Below are 26,183 nucleotides of genomic sequence, written 5' to 3'. Positions count from 1 at the left end.
CCCGAGCTTCATCCCTGTATGTCCCCTATGGCTCAGGGGGCCAGAAGACCATCTCAACCTACAAAAGCTTCCTCATACTCCCCTCACACTTGCAGAACTAAGACAGACTCTCAAGGACCCTTCCCAACACAGGTCTGCACCAGGGTGGCCTTGCTGAACCCACTTTAATAAAGAAATGACCGGTAGCTGCTGTGGGGAGACAAATTTTCTCAACCTTATACTTTCAAACATACAGAAAAATGGAAAGAACTCTACCCTGGCCTACCCACCCTTAGATACTACAATTAACATGTTGCTATATTTGCTTTGTCACCTATTTATCCCTCCCTCTCTCCCTCCCTCCGTATCCATCCATCAATCCATGTTATTTTTCAGATGCAGTCATAAGTATCCATCACTCCTAAGCGCTTCAGCATGCACATCCCTACCTAGACTTCAATATTTTATGTCTCTTTGTTACCGATGCTGGGTGAAATTTACCTGGAACAAACAGACACATGTTATGCGTACATTCCCTGAATTTTGAGAATAGCAGACACCAGCGTAACCCAACCCAGATCAAGATACATAGAGCATCATAGTGGGCCAGCCCAGTGGCGTAGTGGTTAAGTTTGCACACTCTGCTTCGGCAGCCTGTGGTTTGCGAGTTCATATCCCAGTGGCGGACCTATACACCACCCGTTAAGCCATGCTGTGGCGGCATCCCACAGACAAAATAGAGGAAGATTGGTACAGATGTTAGCTCAGGGCCAATCTTCCTCGCCAAAAAAAAAAAAAAAACCCACAAAAAAAACCCAGATGTAGAGCATCACCACCAGCCCTAGCAAGTGGAGGGTAGACCATTTTAAGTTATCTGCCTTGCTAGGCATCTACTTAGATATCTAAGTATCTTTAATCACCTCCTCCTCAAATAGGATCAAATTCCTATTTCTCTCCTACAAATAGATGTAGATTCGTTTCCATTCCAACCCTCAATCAGACATCTCATTCCAATCCTCTGTTGATGGACATTCTGCTTAGCCCATGCTTTCTAGAAACTGGGGGTTTACGGAGGGCTATGGGGCAGGGGTTGGGGGGAGAGGCAGGGCAAAGAAGGGATTGTCAGGATGATGGGGAACTTCTAAGGCTGCGCGGGGAGAGTCAGTGGAGAGGAAGAAGGAAGGCTGAGGAGCAAGGCCCTCTGATGGGCGGAGCTTGTTCCAGCCTCAGGGCCTTTGCACTCACAGTGCTCCCTCCCTGGTGCGCTCTCCTCTGGCTTTTTGAATGGCCAGCTCCCCCGTCCTTCGGATCTGAGCTCAAACGCCACCTCCCCAGAGAAGGTGACCATCCCAGTTCCAGCCACCTGTCTTTTGTCTCATATTCCCTGTTTATTTCTTTTGTAGCACTTACCTCAATCTGCCATTATTATTTTTGGCTCTTCCTCGTTCATCTGATTCCTTACTCTCCCCTAGAGGGTTAGCTTCAAGAGGGCAGGGGCCACGATTGCCTTCTTCACCCCGTATCCACCACACCGGGTCTAAGACACAATGAGAATTCAACACGTGTCTGTATAAGGAATGAACGGTTCCAGGTGCTTGGGCATCGGGACGAGTAGGGGTGTCTGGGCCTCCCTACAAGGTCTCTGAAAAGTCAGAGGTGGGTTTGAGGTCCCCGATCTGAGCCCAGCGGGCTGGGGCTCCTCTCCAAATCGACTCTGGCTTAAAGCACAGCTCTGCCGCACGCCCCGCTACTTCTGGCCCGATGGACAGGGTTCAGGAAGAGGAGTCGAGGGCCTGACGTGCTCCAAAGCCCCCCTGACCCCGCAGGGTCCAGGGAGGCCGGGAGAGGCGGCGGCGACGCGGGACCCGCACCTGCCCTTCTTCCTCCGCGGTATCTGCGCGCTGAGGCCCCGGAGCCCCCGAGCCGGCGGGCAGGACCGCGCGCCCTTCCCGCCGCGCCAGGCTCCGCGCTCGCGGGGCTCTCCCGCCGAGGTCTACCCGCGCCTCCGGGACTGGTGTCTGCCCGCTGCGCAAGCCGTGGGCAGGATGTGTGCGCCGCGGGTGAGAGCTGCAGAGGAGGGGCGGGGCCTCGGAGGGTCGCGGAGCTTCTGAGGTGGCAGAAGAGGCCATGGGGGGCTGAAGGGAGCATGATGGCTGGGGGCACGGGGGCGTCTTCGCCAGCCTGCGCCACGCTGTAGTGCGCGACCACGTGCATGGGGGGGCGGGGCTGGAGCGCGGGGCCTGGATTGGGGTGGAGTGGGCCGCTGGGGGCTGAAGGTGAGGTGGCGCGCCCTTCTAGGAGGCTGGAGGGCGGGGCCCTGGCTGGGGGCGGGGTCTGGGAGGAGGCTCTGCGGGCGTGGTCCCCGAGGTGGTGGGGGTCTTCTTCCACAGTCTGAGCCACGCCTTGGTGCTGACTCTCTGCACCCCCCCCGCAAGGTGAAGGTGTGCTCGGGCTGAGAGGAGGCCGGGCTCGGGCTGAGGGAGGAGCCTGAGTAGATGGGTGGGGGGTAGGGGGTCCAAGAGGGTGAGGAGAGGCTGTGCTCTTTTGCAGCCTGCGCTGTGCCACCATGCGCGGCCACCTTTATCAGACCTAGAAGTGGCAGAAGCGCCAGGGCCGAGCTGGAGTGCGGGCCTGGGAAGGTGGGCAAGGGTCGTGGAGACGGCGGGGTACCCTCAGCAGCCTGCACCGCGCACCCTAGGTGCGCCAGGGTCGGGGTGCTATGGGGATGCGGCCGATTGAGAGGGGCCAGGAGATGGAAGAGGGTTTGTGTGGTCGCGCCCTTGGCTGCATCAGCAGCTCTCGCGGCCTTCCCTCCCCAGGGCGAGGCGCTGGACCTGGCCGCCACCGGCTCGGACCCCACGTGAGCGGCACATAGCCCTAGCGGCCCACGAGCGGACACCCTGTTACCACCACAGCCTGACGCAGAGGAGGCTGAGCGCAAATTCCTCCAGGGTGCGGACCAACAGCTAGTTCCTGCCTGGGGTGTTGGCGCCTGGGGGCTTGCGGAGGTGAGGGCTGGGGGCCAGGAGCCTGGGGGCTGAGTGAGGGGCTGGGCCTGGGGGTCAGCCCGCGTGGAGGCTGCCGGCTGCCAGCGGCTGCGCGCGTGAGTGCGTACATGTGTTGGCTGTCGTGTGCGTTTGTGGGACATGCTTAGGCCTGCAGAACTGGACTGCCTGGGTTCGAATCTCGCTTCTGCCACTTAAGGACTCGGGCCAAGCACTCGGGGTCGCAGCAGTGAACAAAACGGACACAGATCCCTGCTCTGGGGGGCCAGACCGACAATAAGATAAAGGAATAAAGTATGCGGTATGTCAGATGGCGGCAAGTGCTCTGTGTGTGTATACGGGGAGGGGGTTGCAGTTTTAGATCTAAAGCCCTCCCTGAGAAGGGACATTTGGGTGAAGAATGGAAGGAGGTGAGAAGTGAGCTGTGCAGTGCTTCAGTGGGGAAGAGCCTTTCTGGCAGAGAGAACAGTCCATGCAAAGGCCCTGGGGCAGGACTGTGCCTGGTGTGTTGGAGGAACAGCGAGGAGGCCCGTGTGGCTGCAGCAGAGGGAGGAGGGGGAGAGAGGGAGGAGGGAGGGCAGGGCCTGTGGGCCCAAAGAGGGTGTTGAAGCAGCTCCCTTTGGCAGCCACGTGGATGATAATGGCATTTACTCCAAGGCGTTGTTATCAGAATGGTATGAATTAGTATGTGTAGATTGATAGCAGAGTGTCTGGTGCATACTAACATGCATTAGATATTAGATTATTATTATGTGTGGTGGACGTGAGTGTCTGGGGTGTGTCTGAGTGATGGCTGAGCCGGGCAGCTGCTAGTGAGTTTGTTGTTGTGAAAGAATCTCTCTAAAGCCATTTAAAAAACCCTGCTGGGTGTTTGAGAGCCCTGCTGGGGGGACTGCTTTCTGGCTGGGACTTGCTCTTTTATATAACAGATGTTATCCAGATGTCAGCCGGGGTCACTGGGGCCTCGGAGATCTTGGCGCCTGCCTCTCTCCCACGACCTGCGGGAAGCCCAGTGCCCTCCCGGTGATGTGTGCAAATTCCCAGGGCCTGTGTTCTCATGGTTATGTCTTGGCCTCAGTTCCTGCCCGCCGAACCCTCCCTCTCACCCACCTTCCTGGGGCCAACCCTTTGGGGAACCAGCCCTGCCTTCTCGACTTCCCCCGGACCACCCGTGTGCGATCTCGGGGTGTGTAGCCCATTGCCTGCAGGTCCCCCGCAAGATGCAGGCCCCTCCCTAAAATTCTGCCCTTTCGATGGTTTTAACATCGTCTGAGCTTCCGTAAGATGCTGCTTGACAAAAATTCCACCACCCAAAGGAAAAGTTCGCACACCCCTTGCACAACACGGCAAAGTTGATGACTGGCTTAGAGTTAACCAGGCTGTCGTGCAAAGGGGAAGCTCTGGTGGACATCAAGCTGGAGGTGAGCAACTGTAGATGCTTTTAATGTCGAGCTGGCTTGGTGGCAGGTAGGAGGACCTGGGGGACATCAAGGCATGGGGAGATAGGTGCTGGCGCAGAACTCAGGGGGAGGCTGGCAGTACACAGCTGTGAAGGAGAGCAGCTCATCCGGGAAAACATCGAGAGCAGAAAGTTGCAATGAGCCAGACTTCTGGAAAATTAGGCAAGGGCTGCTTCGGCTGGACTCACTCATAGATTCTTTTGGCGGCTTCCACCGCCATCACTGCTAACTGCTTTCTCAGAGTGCCGAGGGTCAGGGCTCAGAGGTCGAAGCTGCAGCAACAGAACTTTGCAGGGAGCAGGGGTCAGAAGAAGCTGCTGGGCACGTCGCGACCCGGGGGACAAGGCCAGAACTGGTCTAGTTCCAAGACAAGCGTGCAGGGTGGGTAAGAAAGATGCATTCCACTCAAGCCTGGAATTAACACCAGGGTCATGCTTAACCTTGACCACAGTTCAGTGCTGCTGTGGTCTGGCCCAAACTCTTCCTAATTGTAAAGGATCGCTTGGTTTCTGCCTAATTGTAATTGTAGCATTGGGTGTCAACTTGAATAGAAACCTGACCCCTGGGATCGCCTTCGAGAACATATTGCCCAGTGTTTCTTAACCTTTTCTGGATCACAAACTCATTTGGGAATCTAACCGAATCTAAAGACCACCTCCGATCCACTGCCCCCTCTCCCCACCATATATTTACCCAAAAGATTTTTTAGACACTTATATAGTATCATGGTTGCCCAATCCAGGTTAGGAACCCCTGCTTGTAGTTCGGTTCTTTCATTTAACATGAGAGGAGACAGAGTCACAAGAGCACAACGTGTTGCTCAGAGTGACATAGGTAATCAGTGACAGAGCTGGGTGTCAGTCCCACGTAGCAATTAACTACAGAGTCAGAACTGGATGCCAATCCTGGCGTTACCCCTTACCAGCAAGAGATGTCATCTCCCCGTGCCTCAGTCTCCTCATCTGCAAAATTCACATAATAATAATAGTTTTTTTTTTTTTTTAGGTGGAGACACAAGTGGATTCCGTAGCCTATACTTCTCGTTTAAGTGGAAGTTTGAACCAGACAAAGAATGCCTGCCACCTAGTGGTTCTGTGAATAAAGCAGAATTCGTGACACTGAAACATACATGGTGGCTACACCAATGTCTTTGTCCGTGTGGTTCATGTCAGGGAATTAGTGGCTGCCTTTTTATGAGCATGTGTCTTCTTCCAAAGAGAGTGTGTTTGAACATTGTATCAGTTAGCTTTTGCTGTGTAACAAACAACCCTAAAATGTAGTGGCTTAAAACAATGGTCGTTGATTAACGCTTGATTCTTTGGGCTGGCAGTTTGGGCTGAGTTCAGCTGAGTGGTTCTTTGGCTGGTCTTGCTTGGGTGACCCATGAGACTGCAGTTAGCCAGTGGGTTGGCTGGGGCTGAATGATCTTGGAGGGCTTCACCACATGTCTGGTCGTCACAGGGTGTCTGCTGGGGTGCCTTGGTTCTCCTTCACGTGGCCTCTGCAGGAGGCTAGCTCAAGCTCAGTCCTACAGAGAACTACCAGGAAAAGCAGAGAGGGTAAACCCCAGCGTGTGAGCCCTTCTCAAGCTTCCACTGGTGGCGTGTTTCCTAAGGCTTCATTGTCCCAAACAAGTCACCTGGTCAAATCCAGAATCAGGAGGAAGAGAAAGAGAAGCCGTATCTTGACGGAGGAGCTGCCAAAAATTGTGGCTATTGTTATTATTTTTTGCTCTCAATCTCCCATACACGTTTGCTGGTGATTGTTGGCATTGTCAGTCTATTTATTTATTTTTTTTATTTTGTGAGGAGGATCAGCCCTGAGCTAGCATCCATGCCAATCCTCCTCTTTTTTGCTGAGGAAGACTGGCCCTGAGCTAACATCTGTGCCCATCTTCCTCCACTTTATGTGGGATGCCGCCACAGCATGGCCTGACAAGTGGAGCGTCGGTGCGCGCCCGGGATCTGAACCCGGGCCGCCAGCAGCGGAGCGCATGCACTTAACCGCTATGCTGCGCGGCTGGCCCCTGTCAGTTTAAAACTTAAAGGATTTTGACTCTAAGAGGTGTTTTCACTTCTCAAAAGAAGAGAACTTGTAATCAGAGACCATAACCGCAGGCTAGCCCACCAGTCTAGTTATGGAAGGTGGCTTCCTCTATATGGATATTTGAATTTCTTTGTTGTGGGGTTCTCTTTGTCACCTATCTGCATTCCCTCCATCACTCCTTCCCCCATTCCATACCTTTCCATCTTTCACTGCATTATGGGTTAAACAGACTGTTGTGGGCTAGCTTGGGAACTCTGTAGTCTTTCCCTGCATTGTTCTCAGAGGAATGTGCTATCCAGGAATGGATGGGATGGTCACAGCCACTCTCTTGTCCCCTGCCATGGTGATTTAGGGAATATTTCTTTGTTCCTTGACTTACAGGGACCGTTCCCACCTTGTCAGTGGGCCACATATGTCTTGTCCACCACTTGCCTTAGAACAGTGCTTGGCACGTGGCTGACAATAAATATTTGTCCAGGGAGTGAATGTCCATGGGCAGGACCCAATCCTTGTCTGGGGTTTAACACCTCTGAGGGTGCCCCCTCGTGTGCCATCCCAATGGCTCCTTCCTGTTGCCTGCTGTCAGCAAGCCCTCCTGTAACTCCAAGCGTGAACCCTTAGCGATCATTGGTCAGCTGCCCTCAGTGTTCACAGGCTCCCCCAGGACGAGCTATCCTCTCTCTGCTGTTGGAAATCTACGCTTAACCCTAGACTGGACCCTTGCACCAATGGCTCAAAACAAAACCATTCTGTGGGAGGTGTCAGCTGGTTTCACTGTGGGATGTGAGCGTGCAAGTGTTCGACTCTAAATTGATCTGTGTGTGTGTGTGTTTTGGGCCGGGCATAGATTTTCTCTGCGCTAGGGCGCCATCGTTGAAGGGTGCCATTTGCATCAGGGACGTGGTCAATATGGAAATTTATTTCAACTACTTTCCAGCGGAGGGCAGTCAAGGGTCTCATTTTATCAAAGTCAATCTATTGCAATGACTTGGCAGCTTACTGTGATGACTTGTTCTAATTTGCATGAAGGTGCCCCATGAGTGAGCCATGGACCTGTGTGTACCTGTGTGGTGTCCAACTGCGTGTCGCAGCCAGAATAATGCCTGCGTCCCCCAGAGTTGTGCACATCCTAATCCCTGGAACCTTGAGTATGTTTTCTCACATAGTCATGGCAAAAGAGATTCTGCAGATGTGATAATGGTTATAGATTTTGACATGGGAGCTGTTCCTGTATTATCCAGGTGGGCTCAGTCTAATCACATGGGCCCTTAAAATCAGAGAACCGTTCCTATCTGGGTCAGAAATGAGATGTGGGGGCCGGCCTGGTGGCGTAGTGGTTAAGTTCACGTGCTCCACTTTGGTGGCCCAGGGTTCCTGGGTTTGGATCTCGGCTTGGACCTACGCACTGCTCATCAAGCCATGCTGTGGCGGCGTCCCACATACAAAATAGAGGAAGATGGGCACAGATGTTAGCTCAGAGCCAATCTTCCTCAGCAAAAAAGAGGTCATCACAGGGCCGATCTTCCTCATAAAAAAAAAAGAAAGCCAGACTCATAAAGAACAATGTTGCTTAAAAAAAAAAAAAAAAAAAAGGAAAAGAGAAATCCCCCACCCCCCAAAAAAGAAATGAGATGGGAGAAGAGGAGCAAAGATTTGAAGGATGAAAGGGATTTGACCTACTGCTGTGGGATCTGAAGATGACGAAGGGGACCAACAGACAAGGAATGAATGCGGGTGCCTCTAGAAGCTGGGAACGGCTCTCAGCTGACAGCCTGCAAGGAAAGAGAGACCTCAGTCCTACAACCGCAAGGGAAGTAAAATGTGCCAACAACCCGAGTGACCAGGATATGGATCCTTTCCTGAAGCCTCGAGAAAGGAAGGCAGCCTGCGGATGCCTTTTTAGCGTGGTGAGCCCTGTGTTAGACTCCTGACCTCCAGAACTGTAAGGTCACAAATGTGTGTTACTTAAGCTGCAAAGTTTGTAGTAATTCATTATGACAGTCACAGGAAACCAACGCGGTGTGGACACGACTCTGCCTTTCCCCAAGGGAATAGTTTCAAGCCCCCCTGCTGAGGATGCCGTGTCCCTCTATGAGTGGCTGAGGATCCACCATGGATGCCGGGTGTCCCACTCTGGGTGGTGAGTGACCACCATGGACAACTGTGTGTTTGCCTGTGGACACGGTCATTCCTCTGTCCCCTCCTCCCTGCCACCTGTTACCTGGAGGTCTGGAGGTTGAGTGGGGCTTGCCCTGTGTCCCTCAGTCTTTGCTGCTTCTCCACGAAGCTCTGGTGTGCAGAGCCCACACGTGTCTTTGGGAAACTGAGACTCGGGGGGGGGCACCACCGGAGGGGGTCCAGGTGGCTGCAGTGGTGACATCCTCTCCCTCGCCCCTGCAGCCCCAGACTGTGGCCGCAGAAAGAGCAGGGCACACATGCACTGCTTTTGATCTATAGGAAAACCTCGTGAACCAGGACCAGGTGGGCGGATATTGCATTCCTGAGGGGTCGTGCTTGATGCTGTCCGGTCTGCCCTGGGCTGGCGGAGGCACTGTTATGGGCTCCCGGGAGGAGAGGACCCCCTGTCCTGGTTCCTCTGCCCCCAGCTAGTTGAAGCCTGCCTGGGGTGACTCCTCTCGTTCTCCCAGCCCGCCTGTCCGCAGAGGTCCCCATGGGTCGGGCGGGCATCTCAGAAGTGAGGGCTCGGGATGGAGCCAGGTGGGTGGGAGATGAATCCTGACCCTAGAGGGGACTGGGACGGAGGAGAGGGGTCCGCTGTGGAGCCAAAGAGGGTCCCCTCCCAGCACTGCCCCTGCAGAGTCCTCAAAAGAATGTGGGTCTCATGGGAGCAGCAGAGAGCCCCCCCCAGCTGGGATCCTGCTAACCCCATGACCTTTAGAAGTGGATGGACAGCCTCAACTCAGATGGAAAATCCACTCCTGAACCAGGTGAGCTGGTGGAGGGGGGGCATGGTGGGGCTCATGCCAGGCCAGAAGCGGGGTCCCTGGACACTGGGTCTGGATGGGGAAGAGATGGGGGCCAGGCCAGGTCTGCAACGGTTGACTAGATTTGCCCCTGTGTGGACGCCATGCCTGCAGGTGCACACACACAGGTGTGCGGACACACAGGTGTGGGGGCACACAGGTGCACGCCTGCCTGTGTACACACCCATCTGGGTAATTGCTGAAACACAGGGAAAGACACTTGGCATAGATATGCACATATTGAGCACCTACTGTATGCCAGTCACCTTCCAAGCCCACCACCTGTGTGAGCTCGTTGCTGGCGATGATTGTCCCCACTTTACAGATGAGAAAGAGGAAGCCCCGGGAGGGCAAGTAACTTGCCTTAGGCCCCACCTTGGGCAGCGGTGGAGCTGGGATCTGATCCCAGGCAGCTGAGTCTGTTCTAGACACTGGGGACACAGAGGGGAGCTGTCCCTGCCCTCTAGGGGCTGGCATTATAATGGCAGAGACAGACGCTACACTACACGAATAAATCTGAATTAACGCAAAGCAGGATAAGAAGAAGAGTGAAGGTGGGGCATGGTTATTTAGCCTTGGGGCCATAGGAGGCCTCACTGAGGAGGTGACATTGAGGAGAGACCTGAGGGAAGTGAGGGAGGGAAGGAGCTGTGCTGACATCTGGGGGAAGAGTGTTCCAGGCAGAAAGAATAGCCTGTGCAAAGGCCCTGAGGCAGGATTGCGCTTGCTGTATTGGAGGAGCGGCAAGGAGGCCCGTGTGTCTGGAGCACAGTGAGCAGGGGGAGAGAGGGAGGAGGGAAGGGCAGGGAGGGGATGGGGGGCAGGTTCTTCAGGGCTGTGTGGGCCAGGAGAAGGACTTACCCTGAGGGAGGTGGGAGCCCTGGAGGGCTGTGGGCAGAGGAGGGGGGACCTGACTCAGGTGCTCACAGGCGCCCTCTGGTGGCTGCAGTGGGGAGGACAGATTGTGGTGGGGGGCCAGGTTGGGAGCTGGAGGTGGCTGTGCTGGTCCAGCTGAGCCGTGATGGGGTTGGACCAGGTGGAGGTGGCACAGGTGGGGACAAGTGGGTTGATTCTGGCTACACTTTGAGCCAGAGCTCCAGGGTTTGCTGAGGGGTTGGATGCGGGCTGTAGAAAGAGGAGCTTAGGGCCACTCCAGAGCCTCTGGTGAGTAGCTGGAAGGACTGATCTGTCCTGAACTGAGCTGACAAAGACATTCAGGGTCCTATTACCTTTCAGATGTCTGTGAGACCCCCACAGGGGGCCAGCGAGGGTGCAACCAGAGGCATCAATTTGGGAATCATGGTGTATGGGTGATTTATTTTTTTTAAAGTTTTAGCTTGATTTTAATAATTCTTTGGTCAAATTTCTCTCATTCCTCTAACTGTGCAAATGTTTCAAAGCTGTAAAAAGTGTGTCTAGGTAGCCAATGCATTTAGTTTTTTTTTTAAACATCAAAGATAACCTCTGCTGATAATAGTTAACAACAAAAGAGTCATAATAATTAAATGTTCCTTTATTAGTCCAATTTTAGTAGGTGCCAAATCAAAAGACAAGAGAGTCGATACCAAATGTTTCGTGATGTTGGAAAAGATCTTCACTCCAGACATAAAATCGTTTAAATATCAGAACTGGTCCTTCTTTTATCGTCATCACTAATGAAAGAGGTTCCTGAAATTGCATATGATTTTGTAAAGTGTTGGACTAAATCTCAATGAATTTTTAAGTTGCATCCGTGGCAATTGGTCATAAGATCACATCTGGTCAATCAGGGTAAACGCTAGTGCAGTTTCCAGAAATTTTCTGATCTATTTCTCCAAAAGAGACCTCGCGTTATGTTGTGTTTTCCAGTATTTTAGTTGGATTTCTTCACACTTAGGCAAATAGGAGATTCTGAGAGTTAGAAATTATTTTTTTATTAAAAAAATTATTTTTGGATGGATGGTTCAAAGTTTCTTTAACCAATCAGCTATTGTTAGACATTTACATTGATTTTTTCCCCCAAGTTGAATCCTTACCCATTCTTTTCTCCCCTCTAGCTTTATTGAGATGTAACTGACATGTAACATTGTGAAAGTTTAAGGTGTACCATTGTTGATTTGATGCATTTATATATTTCAAATTGATTCGCACTGTAGCAATAGCTAACAGCTCCAACACGACACATAATTACCATTTCTTTTTTGTGGTGAGAACATTTAAGATCTACTCTCTTAGCAACTTTCAAGTATACGATACAATATCGTTAACTATAATCACCATGCTGTGCATGAGACCCCCAGAACTCAATCATCTTCTAACCGGATGTTTGTATCCTCTGACCAACCGCACATGGATGATATTTAAAGCCACGAGACGGATGAAATCACCAGTATCTTTCCTGTTTTGTTTTTCTCCTTAGCACTTATCATCAGCTCACATACGACATAGCATTTCCATATTTATCTTGTTTGTTTTCCGTCCCATCTGCGAGGGCAGAGATTTTTGCCTGTCCCGTTCATGCTGTGTTCCTGGCTCTCAGCACAGTGCCTGCACACAGTCGGCGCTCAATAAGTGTCTGTTCAATGCATGGTGAGCTGGCCTTTGCTCAGCTGGGTCAGAGAAGGTGGCTCTCAGGTCTGAATGGCCTCCATGACCTCGCAGCCCGGAGTGTCGTGCTGGTCAACCACGGCGATGCCAAGGTCAGTTCCTCCGGCCTCTCTAAGGTGCAGGGTGCTGACATCAGCGACTATACCTGAGCCCCATCCCGGCAGCACCTGCTCTCCCCAGGGAGGTGGGGAGGTGGCTGCTCCATTGGTATGTGCCCGTCTGTATGAACTCCCCCCCCTTCTCCAGCCTTAGTCACATTTGGAGTTACGGGATCACCGTATGGGAGGCCACCTCCCATGGCTGGATGTCCTACAAGGCAGGTGCAGGCTGGGTGGGAAGGGTGAGTGAAGGTGTCTGCCCCAATGTGCACACTCTGGAGCAGCTGCTGGGTCTACACATGAGTGCCAGCAGCTGCTGGGTCTACACATGAGTGCCAGCGTGGGGGAAAGGGGCTGGCTGAGCCTCCAAGCCTACTGCCCCCCACTCCTGGTGCCCGATGCCCCAGTCCCCAATCTAACTCTGGCTCATGTAATCCCACCCAAAGGCCCTTTCCAGTTGATGACCTTCCCAACACTCAGCACCCTGGGCTGTCTTCTATCCGTACTCAACTCCCCAACACTTTGACCCTGCAATGCTGCAGTGGGCCAGTACCCACACACCCTATCTGTGGGCACCCCCAATACTTCTACCCCAGTCTCAGTCTCCCACCAGCCCACACCCAACACATTGACCCTGCAATACTTGAACAAGCCAGCACCCCGTTATCCAACATGGGATACCAACATTCGGGGCGTAGGATGACACTCTAGCATCTAACGTCCCAATTTCCCATTAGCCAGCACTGATGCCTCATTACCCAGACTGGTCAACACTGAAGCACCCCAACACTCAAGACATTCAGACCCCCTAAACCTAGCACATGCACATCCCAGCGTACAATAATGTCAACACCCCAACTTCCCATCAGACGACAGGCAATATACTCACACCCAAACCTCATCACGCCATGTATGGACGTTCCAACATTCGATGGCTTTTGTATCCCAAACACTGGCCGTCGTCTGAGACGCTGACACCCAAACACCAAAACGGTCCAGCAAATGGACACCCCACTGGGTGGCACATCTATTCTTCAACATTTCTGAACTCTTCCTCAATCAGAACACACCCAGCACACCCAATATCCGAAGAGGCCCGCCTCCAACACCCTGCCTCAGACATGGAAATCCCATGCGCACCTAGTTCTGCTAAAATCCCCGCTATCCACTGGCCAAACCCACTCTCATACTCCAACCTTCCACCAGATAAAGGGCAACGCAGGCCAGCGCCCGGCCCTCAGTGTGTTTTCCTTACTCCAGCATGCAACACCGGGCTCCCCATGCAGCTGTCACCTTGATCCCCCCTGAGTTCAGTTCCCAAAGTCCTTACCAGTCAACACTCAACATATATGGCAGCCCCAACACCCGTGTGTCAACAGCTGTACTTCTGCCAGGTTGACACAGCAACCCCTAAATTCTTCACCAGGCTACCGCCCGGGACTCCTGCACCTAAGAGTCCTTTGTCCCCCAATACCCCAACAGGCCACCACTTGATTTTTTTGACCCCCCCCCCCAAAGTCCAACACAACCATGCCCTATGCTTGCTCATGCCCTGACTGTGGTTGGGTTCTGGAGGTGTGGACTGTGCCTGAATCTACCCCACCCTGCCCTCCATGGGTGGGGGGACCATCCAGATTTCATGATGGTGGAGCAGTACAGCTTGCCCAGGAAGGCTGAGGGGCCCGAGAGGCATGGACAGGGGGCTGAGAATGCTCGCGGGCTTCCTCCTGCCTGGGTCTGCAGACCCCCATGCCCCAGCCTTACCTTCTCTGCCTCTCCCATCACCCCAGGGCCTTCAGTCTGGCTCATCTCGTCTTCCACATCCCCACCTCCTCCTGCTGGGTGGCGGTAAGGGGGATGTCCCCTCTATCAGCCAGGGTTCTCCAGGAGACAGAACCAATAAGACATATAGATATATATTAAGAGATTTATTTTAAGCAATTGGCTCATGCAATCATGGGGGCTGGTAAGTCTGAAATTTGCGGGGCAGGCTGGAACCTCGAGCAGGAGTTGATGCTGCAGTCTTGAGGCAGAACTCTTTCTTTGAGATATCTCAGTTTTCTCTCTGAGAGGCCTTCAACTGATTGGGTGAGGCCCACCCACATTATTGAAGGTAATCTGTTTTACTTTAGGGCACCTGATTGAAGATGTGAACCACATCTACACAATACCTTCACAGCAACCTTAGTTTACTGTTTGAGTGAATGACGGGGTACTATAGCCCTGACTGATTCCAAGTGATGCCAGAGGCTGCACAACAGGAGAGAAGAAATTGGAGTCACTCCTTCCTTGCCTAGAACCTTTTGTGGCTCCCTGAGGCCCTGCACGATAAATCCCCTGCTGTCATCTCCCACCTCATCTCCTGCTGCTGTCTCCACCTCACTCAGATCCAGCCCCACGGGCCTCCTCTCTGTTCCTCCAACTTGCCAAACTTACTCCTGCCTCAGGGCCTTTGCCCCTGCTGTTCCCTCTGCCTAAATTGCCCTTCCTCTGCTCCTCCTGGCTAACCTTGCTTGTCCTCCTGAGCTCAGAGCAAACGCCATGTCCTCAGAGAATGGTCCCTAGCTACCCTCCTCCTGACCCCAGTCTAGCTCGATAGAGCCCAGACGTCAAGAACACACGCCCTGCAGGCGGTCCCCCTGGGTTCAAATCTGGTTTCATCACTTCCTCGCTGTGTGACTTTGGGCTGTTATCTTTTCCCCTCTGTGACTCAGTTTCCTCATCTGTAGAATGGGGTTATGATAGCGCCTGCCTCACAGGTTAGGTGAGGAATGAAGGAGGTAATTACGTATAAAGTGATTAGAAGAGTGCTGGACCCTTAGCAGTTACGCAGGCAGCAAATAATAATAATAATTATTATTCTGCACTTTTCTGGGGTCACTGGGAGATTTTATTTGTGTTTATTAAAACAGCGAAGCATCGCAAACTATGATATACAGTATTTTTCATTGGCAAGTGTAAATGTTAGTTTTTATGTGAACTAGAGTGATGGATTTGAATATCTTTACAATGGAAACTTTTTCGTTTCATTTTATTTATTTAATGTTTTCAGCTTTTTGGGAGTATATTTGACAAAGTTGTAAGACGTTTAAAGTGTATGAGACTTATTCTTTTTAAATTGTTTCTTGTTTGAACACTAAAGAACGAATCAAGAAAATAAAATGACACATCAGCGGTACGACTTAGTGGCTTCCCAAATGGTCCTGTTCGCGGATATTTCAGTTTTATTAAAATTCGTGTAGTTACTGGGCAATTATTTACATAAAATATTATTATATCAGGCATTAAGCAAATTTTCACCGTCTGTATTTCTTTTCCGGCCGTTATGATTATTTGTTTCATTTCATGGTGATTGCTGAGAATGAATTTATTTTTACAGGAAGGAGGAGTTAAAAAATATTTTAATACCCCGGGAGCGCCGCTGGGCTCACAATAAATGTTGCAGGCACCGAGGAAGGAGGATGCAGTTCCTCAGAGCGCCCACCAGGCGCCGCTGTTCCCAAGTCAAGACCCGCTCAATCCCACCTCGGGGCGAATCTTCCTCAAATCCGGCCTCCGACCCCATCACAGGACGTGGAGTGTGGCTCAGTCTCCTTCCTCAAGCCCAGGACACGCCTGGGGCCACATGCAGGATCTTTCCTACAAGCAGCTGTGACCACGTCCCTCCACCTACTTCTGGGGTTCCCCAGATATATCCATGCTGATCCTTACCTCTGAGCCTTTGCATATGCTGTTCCCTCTGTCGGGAATACCTTCCGTCCCCCGTTTATGGATGTCCACTCAGAAAACTCATCAAGATTTGGCCCCACCCTTCCCTGGGGGGCACGTTAATTCATTGCTGTGTGCCTCAGTTTCCTCTGGTGGGTAGACGGGACAGAGAGAGTCTGTCTAGGGCAAGGAATTAGAGAATCTGACAGTCAGTGGGGAGCCACAGAGGGTGTTTGAGCAGGGGAGTGTCCTCGGATGTAAGGAGAGGGAGGGCCCTCTACCTTTTGCCCTCCTGATCTTTCTAGAAGGATCTTAGGGGGTTGGAATGAGAGACTCTAGCTGTGGCCAGCCCGGACCCTCTCCGTGGGCCCCCGGTGGCTGGACCAGCAGGTCCCCTGTCCCTGTGTGCCCTCCTGGTGGGGCTGTTTGCTCCCTGGTGACCCACCCTGAGCCTGAGCCAGACCACGGCACCTGCTCCCTGGGCAGACGCCAGGTGGGGGACAGCCCTGCGGGGAAAGCCACGAGCTATAGGCTGGGGGCCGGGGTGTCACCTTGACGGAAACGTGTGACTCTCTCCACCGCGGAGGAGTCTGCAGGCCCCACGCAGCTGCTGTGGCTCACAGGACGCGGCGGGGAAACAGCCACCCGGGAGGTGAGCCCCGTGTGCAAGTGGGAGTCCAGCTGGGCTGGCCAACGTTCCGGGGGCTGGGGACCCCACACCAGACCACGGCCCCTGCCCATCTCAGCCGGTCTCTGTCTCTCTTGCCAGTGTCCCTCCTCTCGCCGTGTGTCTCTGTCTGAGGCTTTGCTGCTCTCTTAGGGCTTTCCCGGCCCGTCTCTGTCTCTCTGTGTCTCTCCGTGTCTCTAGCTCTCTCTCTCTGGGTCTCTGAGGGTCTGTCTCTCTTTGGGATTCTCTCTGTGTCTCTCCTTACCTATGCGTCTCTCTTGGTCTCTGTCTGCCGCTGCCTCTGTTGCCCCATCCAGCCCCCAGTCTCTGGACGGTGGGTCGAGGGGAGAACAGGCTTCTCCCCGACGTGAGGGTCCTCTCCTCTCCTTCTGAGATTCTGCCTCCTCTGACACCATTTTCCTGGGAGAGGGGCAGGGAGGGCTGGCAGGCAGGAGGGGGTCCCGGACCAGGCCCCAGGGAGCCGTGTGTGGGAACATCAGGCTTCGGTCCCTGATGCTGACATCCATTTCGGGGGCCCCTCCTGCAGCCACCTTCTCTCCGCCACCCGTGTCCTCCCCCGCCGCCCACTTTCTCCCCGCAGCCCACCTTCTCCTCGCTTCTCTCCTTGCCCTTTCGCATCAGCAGGCTTCCAGCTCCTCTGGGGTCCCTCTGCTCCTTCCGTGGGTGTCGCCCCCGCACCCGGCCCCTGCTCCCTGCATGGTGTGCAGGCTCTGTGCAACTCCAAAAAGGGGCTGGCAGCCCCGGTCCTCGCGGGTGACTATACTTGTCCGTGGGGGGGGGTGTGTCTGGGCTGGGGACCGGGTGAGGGGTCGAGGTCTCAGGAGATGGTGCTTCAGGGACTGGGGTGGGATCCGGCTCTTGTGTGGTTTTCTGGGGGTCTGGCTGTTGTGGAGGGCCGGGTTGGTCACTGGGGAGTCCAACTGCATTCTGGGACCTGGCGGGTCCAGCTGTGTGCAGACCCCTGGGGGCTTGTTCTCCGGGTCGGTCTGCTGTGGGGCCTGACTATTGTGGGGATCCAGTTATGGTACAGATTTGGGGGAAGCTGGGGTCTGGCGTGACTGCTGTGAGGGTCCAGTGGCCGTGGAAGGTGGGGGTGTTTGTCATAGACAATTAGTGGTCACAGACCTCCGGCTGTCTGCTGGAGTCCGTGCGTGTGGGATTGTAGCTGGTGGGTTGGTGGCGGTCAGCTCTGTCTCTCTCTTTTCCTGCCTCCCTCTCTCCTTCCCTCTCCGCCCTTCCTGCTCTGCCTGTTTCTTTCTCTGGCCGTCTGTTTCTCTCCCTCTCTGTCTCTCCGTCTCTACCTCTCCATACTGCGCTGTCATTCAGACGTTTCTTGAGCCCTTACTTTGTGCCCGGCATCTGGCTGCAGCAGGTGCCCGGGGCTCGGGACCCTGCTCAGGGGGGAAGAGGAGGTGGGACGCCCCCGCCCGCCCGTGGTTGGCGCTGAGGGTGGAAATCACTGATTCACTTGGAACAAACGGGCTGGAGGTTTGTGACTCAGAGACTGCACCCCGGCCGGGTCTTCTTCCCCAAACTTCAAGTCCGAGGCTGAGGGGCTTGAGTGGGTGCAGGGACTGTCCCCTGAGGGAGCAGAGAGGGTTATGGGCATTGAGAGAGGGGACCAGCCATGCAGATGTTGTTGGAATGGAAGAATATTCCAGGCAGAGGGGACAGCCCGTGCAAAGGCCCTGGGGCGGGACCTGGCCTGATGTGTTGGAGGAACAGCGAGGAGGCCTGTGTGGCTGGAGCAGAGGGAGCGAGGGGGAGAGAGGCAGAGAGAGGACGGGGCAGGTCGGGCAGGGCCTGGTGGGCCACAGGGAGGACTTGGGCTTTTCCCTCAAGGGAGGTGGGAGCCACTGGGGCTGGACATGTGTGGGTTCCACAGGCACACCAGCCCATGCCCCAGACATGACCACCAGCTCTGTGCCCCTCTCTTCTTTTTTCCCAAGTTTTGTAGCACTTGTCAGAATTTTCTTTCTTTTAAGGCTAAATAATATTCCATTGAATGGATGGAGCACATTTGGCTTATCCAGTCATTCACTGGTGGACACTTGGGTTGCTTCCACATTTTGGCTACTGTGAATGACGCCGCTGTGAACACGGGTGTGCAAATATCTCTTTGAGACTCTTTCAACTCTTTTGGGTGTAGACCCAGAAGAGAAATTTCTGGATCCGTATGGTAATTCTATTTTTAATTTTTTGAGGAACCACCCTAGTGCCTTCCACAGCGGCTGTACCATTTTACATTCCCGCCAGCCGTGCACAGGACTCCGATGTCTCCACATCCTCCAACGCGTGTTATTTTCTGTGTTTTTGGTGGTCACCATCCTAATAGGTGTGAGCTGACATCTCATTGTGGTTTTGATGCGCATTTCCCTGGTGATGAGTAACGTGGTGCATCTTTTCCTGTACTTATCGTCCATTTGTATATCTTCTTTGGAGAAGCGTCTCCTGAAGTCCTTTGCCCATTTTTAAATCACGTTGTTTTTTTTGTTGTTGTGGTTGAATTTTAAGAGTTCTCTAGAGATTCTGGATATTAATCCCTTATCAGATATATGACTTGCAAATATTTCCTCTCGTTCTGTGGTTGCCTTTTCACTCTGTGGAACTGTCATTTGATGGTGCCTTTTTTTTTTCTTTTGTGAGGAAGATCAGCCCTGAGCTAACATCTGCCAATCCTCCTCTTTTTTTTTTTTTTGCTGAGGAAGACTGGCCCTGGGCTAACATCCATGCCCGTCTTCCTCCACTTTATGTGGGACGCCACCTCAGCATGGCCGGAGAAGCGAAGCATCAGTGCACGCCCGGGATCCGAACCCGGGCCGCCAGCAGTGGAGCGTGCACACTTAACCGCTAAGCCACAGGGCCGGCCCCCGTTCTTTTCTTCCTGTGAAGCAGGGTTTCTCCACCACACACCATTGACATTTGTGGCTGGATAATTCTTCGTCCTGTGTGATGTTGAGCAGCGTCCCTGGCCTCCACCCTCTAGAAGCCAGTAGCATCCTCCACTCGTCGTCACAACCAAATGTCTCCAGACACTGACAAACATCCCCTGGGCTTAGAACCACTGCCCCAAAGCTGGAGGGAGGCTAGGAGGCTGCCCTGGAGGTGGTGGGGGGCAGGATCTGCAGAGAAGGAGTCAGATGAGCAAGCCTCAGTCTCCCCACCTGCAGAATGGGAGCTTGAGGGTAATGCCAGGATTCCGTGCACTCATTTATTCATTCAACAAGTATTTATTGAGCACCTACTGTGTGCCAGGCCCTGGGGTAGGAATATACTGGGGAGAAAAAACACGGGCGCTGTCTCCTGGGAGAAAGAGAAGTTAGTCAATTAATGACACACGTGAATGTGAAATTACTTCGATAAAAAATGCTAAGAAGCAGGAACACTTGGTGTTCAGTAAGCACAGAGTGGGGGCACCTGATCTACCCTGGGAGGTCCGGGAGGGCTTCTGGGAGGAGTTGCAAGCAAAGGATGAGAGTAAGGAAACTAGAGGAGGGAACGAAGAACATTCCAGGCAGCAGGACTGCATGTGCAAAGGCCCTGTGGTGAGTCCGAGCGGTCGGAAGGCCAGAGTGGTCAGACCATGGAGGGGACCAGCTTCATTTGGACTGTGCGGGGCCCCGTGGGTGGGGTGAGGGAGTGTGGTCTTGATCTGTTGAAGGTTTTAAGCTGGAAAGTGGCATAATCTGACTTGTGTGGTGAAAAGATCTCTCCGGCAGATAGCGTCTGTGAAGCGTTTAGCACAGGCAGGGCTGGGCACCCAGAAAGGGCTCGGATGACGCCAGTGGGGGTTTCAGGGACCCAGAGGAGTCACAGGGTCCAGTTCTGGCGCCTGAGGTCCTCAGGGACGCAGCTCTGGCCTGTCTCCGGAAGCCGTGGCATATCCCAGGCTTGGGGTGGGGGCTGGTAAAGTGGGGTGTCCCTGCTTTGAGTGCAGTTTCGGAGATGGGGGAGGGACGGCCACCCCTAGGGTGGAGGGCAGGGCTCCAGGGCCGGAAGCTGCTTCTCTCAGCCCGCTCCTGGGCCCATTTCACAGAAGGGAGACCGAGGCCCTGGGGCTCCATGGGCACCGAGTCCTGAGCCGGGAGCTGCGTCTCAGCCTCGACGTGCCTTTGGGACCTGCCACCCTTGCGAATGTATCCCTGGGCTCGAAAGGGTGGGCTCTGGAGTCCAGCTGCCCAGATTCCAAACCCACTCGTGACCAGCTGTGTGACCCTGGGCCAGACGCTGTACCTCTCTGAGCTTCTGTGGCAAAAAAGGGGAGAACTTGCTTTGCAGGGAAGTTGTGCAAGTTAAATAACATTGTTCACATTCATTCATTCCCTCAACAAATAGTTATTAAGCGCCTACTGTGTGCCAGGTACTGTTCTAGGCACTGAGGACACAGAGGGGCGCCCTCAGGGGCTGGATTCTAAGGTAGTCAGTAATTAAAAAGTAAGGGAGTGAAAAGTACCCCAAATAAGCATGAAGCAGATAAGAAGGAGAGGAAATGAATGGGGGTGTGTGCACAGGTGGCAATTTAGCCTAGGGGTCAGGGCAGGCCTTGCTGAGGAGGGCAGACCCGAGGGAGGTGAGGGAGAGGCCGTGTGGGTATGTGAGGGAACAGTGTTCCAGGCAGAGGGAACAGCCCGTGCAAAGGCCCCGAGGCGGGGCTGTGCCTGGCGTGTTGGGGGAACAGGGAGGAGACCCACGTGGCTGGAGCTGAGTGAGAGGAGTCAGAGCCACGAGGTTTGGTGTAGGATTACTGAGATGTGCGTGTAGGGCCCGGTGGGCCTGGCTGGGGTCCAGCCCCTTGCAGAGGGGTTTGGCGACTCAGGTGCCCGGAGAAGAGGCCCTCCTGGCTGGATCCTGATCTTGACTGGACACAGGGCACCTCTGAGCTTCCTTCCCTTGGGCCTGTGTGGGAACTGGGGCCAGGTGCCCTCACCCCTTCCTGGTGACACCATCTCCGGGCTGCGTAGGGGACCTCGAGCTTCTGCCAGGCAGCTGGACCCCAGCCCGCCTGGGCGCCGGGGACCTGAGGCTTCTCTCATTTTGGAGGATGTTCTGGTTTGAGCTGGAGAGAGAGGGCGACAGAGCCCGACGGACCCATCTGATCAGGGGCCGAGGGCTTAAGGTCCCTGAGATGAATTCTGTTCTGCATGAGTTTCCACGGACCCGACACTCAGGTGTGACACGGTCCAGCCATCGGGTCAGACCCCGTGAGTCCCAGGGCCTCCCTGAAGCTCATGGAGTTCAAGAACAGAACAACGCAGTCCCACTGCGTTTTGGGACTCAGCTTGTACCTGGGGTGCCTACCAACCTTGTACCCATCTGACAGATGAAAAGCCTGAGGTTCATAGAAGACCAGGCACTTGTCCAAGGTCATGCAGTGTCATTGGCACGGCAGGGACTGCTGGCTCCAGACACCCCAGCCCCCCTGCCCCCACCCCCTTCCTGCCCATCAGCCCGTTCCTGGCTCCCGGGACTCCAGCTGGCTTTGCAGGCTGGGCACAGAGGCACCAACGGCTTCCGGCCTCTCCAAGCGCCCCGGGAGGGGGTTGAGGGGTGGGGGGAAGGGCCGGCCGCAGTCCCAGAATGCCTTGCATTTTCCCCTTGAAATCTGAGTTCCCTCAGAGGGTTCTCGGTTTTAGAGGCCGGTTTCACTGGGGCTTTTATGAGGCAGGAGTTTGCTCAGAGCGAGAGTGCAGGGCCCCGAGGCTCTATCAGGCTCCCTGAACCCTGTGAGAGTGTAGGCTCTTGGGGCTCCAGGGCCCTTCTGAGGAATGGGCTGGGCGGCAGGAGGGCCATGGGAACAGCCACTGTGGGTCCCCCGTCCTCCCTGGGCAGCCTTCTGAGTCAGAGGAACAGCTCGGGGGGTAGGGCGCCGTCTTCAGCCCCCTGGTTCTGGGCAGAAGAAGTCAGAGAGATGTGGTTTCTGACTCCCTGCTTGCACACCTCCTGTAACGGGCAGCTCGTTACCTCTCAAGGTGGCCTCTGCTAGGTTAGTGAGCTGGAATTCTTAGAAAATTCTTTCAGAGGCTGGCTCCAGCCTGCACCTCCATCCCCGTCTCCACGGCCCGGGCTCAGCCTTCTGGGACCACACAGAGCCCACCCCCTTCTCCAAATATGTCACTCCTCCTGTATTTATTGAGTGTCTATTCTTCAGATCTGTGGACACGAGGAATGCACACTCGGAGTGATCGCTGTGGTGATGGTGGAAACCCATGGGACCCTGGGAGCCCAGGAGAGGCTCCCAGCCTAGCTGAGAGGGGTCAATCCGGTGGGCTTCCTGTAGGAGGTAACATCTAAGTCCTGAAGGATGAGTAAGATTTGGCCAGGGAGGAGGTAAGGGAAGATGAAGAGTGTTTTGGGCAGAAGGAACAGCATATATAGGTGAGAGAACATCTTTTCAGGAAATGAAAGAAGTTCTAGGTGGCTGGAACGGTGTTTGAGGAGGAATATTGGGGCTGCTGAGGCCAGAACAGAGAGAAGCCTGGAGCAGGATCGCAGGTGGGAGAGAAGTGACATCTTCATTCATCAGACGTGGTGTGAGTCTAAGTTTGTTGCATATTGCCTAATTGCTTTGCCAGGAAGCAATTGGCGCCTCCACCACTGCCCATCTCACCGCATCCTTGCTAGCACTGGGTTTTATCATTTTTTAAATCTTTGCCAATTTCAGCCGGAAAAAACTGGTATGTCATTGTTGAAATGACAACAAATGAGTATCTCTCTTGTAAGGGATGGGGTGAACAATGTTTCCAGATGTGCTTTGGCCACACAAATGCCACATTTGCCTGTGAGTGTTCAGAAGTCTTAAACCCACCGGAGACTTTGTGGTCATTTCTAGCTCCCCTCCTAGCATGGAGCAAAGGGAAAGCTTGTGGGCTGTCCTCTGGCCATGTGGGTGGGGAATTTGTGACGCAGCCTACACTCTCTCCTTTGATTCATCTTTTCTTCTCACTTTTTTTTTTGTCCTTTTAAAGTTTTTAATTTCCCTCTCCTCTGCTGGTGGCTGAGTCCCCAAGTGACTGTAGCTTTGTCCTCATCTGGGGTGTCTTTGGGCTCAAAGAAGAGGGTTGCTAAGTCCCCAGCAAGCATTCCACGTGAGACCACGTGGACATGCTGGGTGTCTTGGACACACAACGTACTATTTAATTCTCAAAACATCTGCATGTGATGGGGACCCTTGAAACCAATTTACAGATGAGAGTCTGAGGCTCAGAGAGAATAGGTCACCAGCTCAGCATCCTGTGGCCAATGGTGGCTATTTCTCTTAGTTTCGCTCAGTCAACTCCTCTTCTGACGTTAAGATTCTGTATAATTCAATTCTAACTTGGGAGAAGACAGCTAACCACTTCTCCATTCTCATTACCCCACCCTACTCAGTCAGGGGATGGCACCCCTGTTCCTTGTTAGGGAGGGACTTTGGGGTCCAGCTCAGCAGCAACCTTATAATACAGACAAAAGAAAGAAAAGCGGGAAAGAGAGAGGGGGAAACCACAGAACACCCTTGGGAAGCCACAAATGGCCCCAAGGCTCAGCTCCTGAATCAGACCTCAGCTCTGGGCTTCTAAAACCTGGGCTCCAGGTTCAAGCTCCATCTCTGCCACTAAAATTCCATCTGACCTTGGTAAGTCTGTCCCCCGATCTGGGTCTTGATTTCTCCTTCTGCTAGTCAACCCATCTCTCGAGTTTTTTTAGCAACTATATTTTTCATATCTGAGCTATAAATAGTTCTTTTTTTGGTATCTACCTGTTTTTGTTTCAAAGCCTCCTGTTCTTGTTTTATGGCTAGTATTCTCTACTTTATCTTTTTGAGTCACTTAATCTAGTCATTGTAAAACTCTTTTAAGATTACGCTGATAATCTCTATTTCCTCAGGTGTAAATTCTTCCAGTTGGGGAGTTGGTGGGAACTTCATGAAGTGGTTGTATATTCCTTATCTCTTCAGGATATTTTTCCCTTGTCAGAGTCTTCTGAGAATGTGTGCCCCTGACCTCATATGTTAGGGGGCCCTACACTCCCATGGGTGGGGGCACTCTTGTCACTGGGCACCTCTCCTTTGGTCTCTGGTGCCAGTTAGCATTTTCTTGTCATTTCCAAGTATTTGGGGAGATCTCCGTGTGCACTTGGTCTGCCATCTTGAACGGAAGCCCAATGGCGTCTTCTGTAGACTGATGCAGTTGTGTTGGGTGATCTCCGAGGGTTCTCAGAGATATTTTCAACACAGATGACCACAGGGGTCTGGCAGCAGAAGTCTAGTGGGAGAGGGTTCTAACACCACCACCACCAAGTGAAAAATAGCCATGTGGATCACTTGCTATTGCTATGAACTGGCTCTTAACACATAAGATTTCATTTATTCTTTATATAACCAATGAGGTAGGTACCACCATTATCCTCATTGTAGATGAGGCACTGGAAGTTCATAGAGGTGACCTGACTCACCCAAGCACACTCAGCTAGGAAGGAGAATTTGGACCCAGTTAAGCAAGGTTAAGCTCTTATGATCCATTGCATCATCCCGGTGTCTTGGCTGCTCATCTTAGCCCTGCCCCATCATTAGCTGTGTGGTTTCTGGACCCTTTTTTCTCCTGTGGAGACTGACCTCTATCTTTCTGAGGTCTCAAACAAACTTGAAACTGTGTCTTCACTAGAAGAAGTGGAAAAAGCCAAGGAGATTTAACCCTGACGTGTTAGAAAAAGTGTGGGCTCTGAAGTCTGTGGCTCCTGGATCCTGGCTGTGCTAACTCAGGCAGGTCGCTTGACCTCTAAGAGCCTCTTTTTTAATCTGTGATATGAGGATATAATGCTGAAATTTCCTCTCTGAGTGGAGAGGAGTGCAAAGTGGGTCATTGCCTGTGCCTGTACATCGTAGGTGCTCAATAAACATTGCTGCTTTCCTTGGGGGAAAGCCAGCTGGAGTAGGGATGGGGGAATGTGAACATTGATCTGTCAAATCCTCAAAGTGTTTTAGGGGCCAGAGGGAGAAGTTTTTCATGGACACACAGAGAGAACGAATTCTAACAAGGAAAGGTCCAGTGAAGATGGGTTTTAGCTCCATCCCAGGAAAACTTTCTTGACCATGAGAGCTCACCCAGCCTGGCCCTGCCTATCTCACCGCATCCTTGCTAGCACTGGGTTTTATAATTTTTTAAATCTTTGCCAATTTTGGCTGACTTGAGAATTAATGAGCTCCCCGTCACTCAAGGGAACTAAGCAGAGCTTTGATTGCTAATGATCAGGGAGGCTGTGGAGGCTGATGGGGCTGGGGTGGAGTTGGCCTGGGCCATCTCTGAGGGAGACCCTTTTCTTTTTTCCTCATCTCCCACCGACCGCTTTACAAGGAGTGTCCCCGTCTTGCTGTCCTCCATTAGCGCCTCCTCTGCGACCACAGGAAGGCCCGGCCCAGCCCTCACTGTGTCTTCTCTAAATAAACTCGGGCAGCTGAGCTATCTACTGCCCCATCTCTCTCTGGGTTCCTGTGGAGGTGTCGGGGGGCAGTGGTTGGGGGGAGCTCAGGCCAAGCCACAGAGAGGAGGGACTCAGGCAGGGAGCTGCACAGTGAGACCGAGCCCTTGTCTGCCTTCTGGCTTGGCATGAGAGCTGCCTGTCTCTCCTTTATCTGACCGCCAGCCCACACTTGG

The sequence above is a fragment of the Diceros bicornis genome, unplaced genomic scaffold, assembly GCF_020826845.1.
Source record: "Diceros bicornis minor isolate mBicDic1 unplaced genomic scaffold, mDicBic1.mat.cur scaffold_73_ctg1, whole genome shotgun sequence".
Classification (NCBI taxonomy): Eukaryota; Metazoa; Chordata; class Mammalia; order Perissodactyla; family Rhinocerotidae; genus Diceros; species Diceros bicornis.
Note: the sequence above shows the minus strand (reverse complement) of the source record.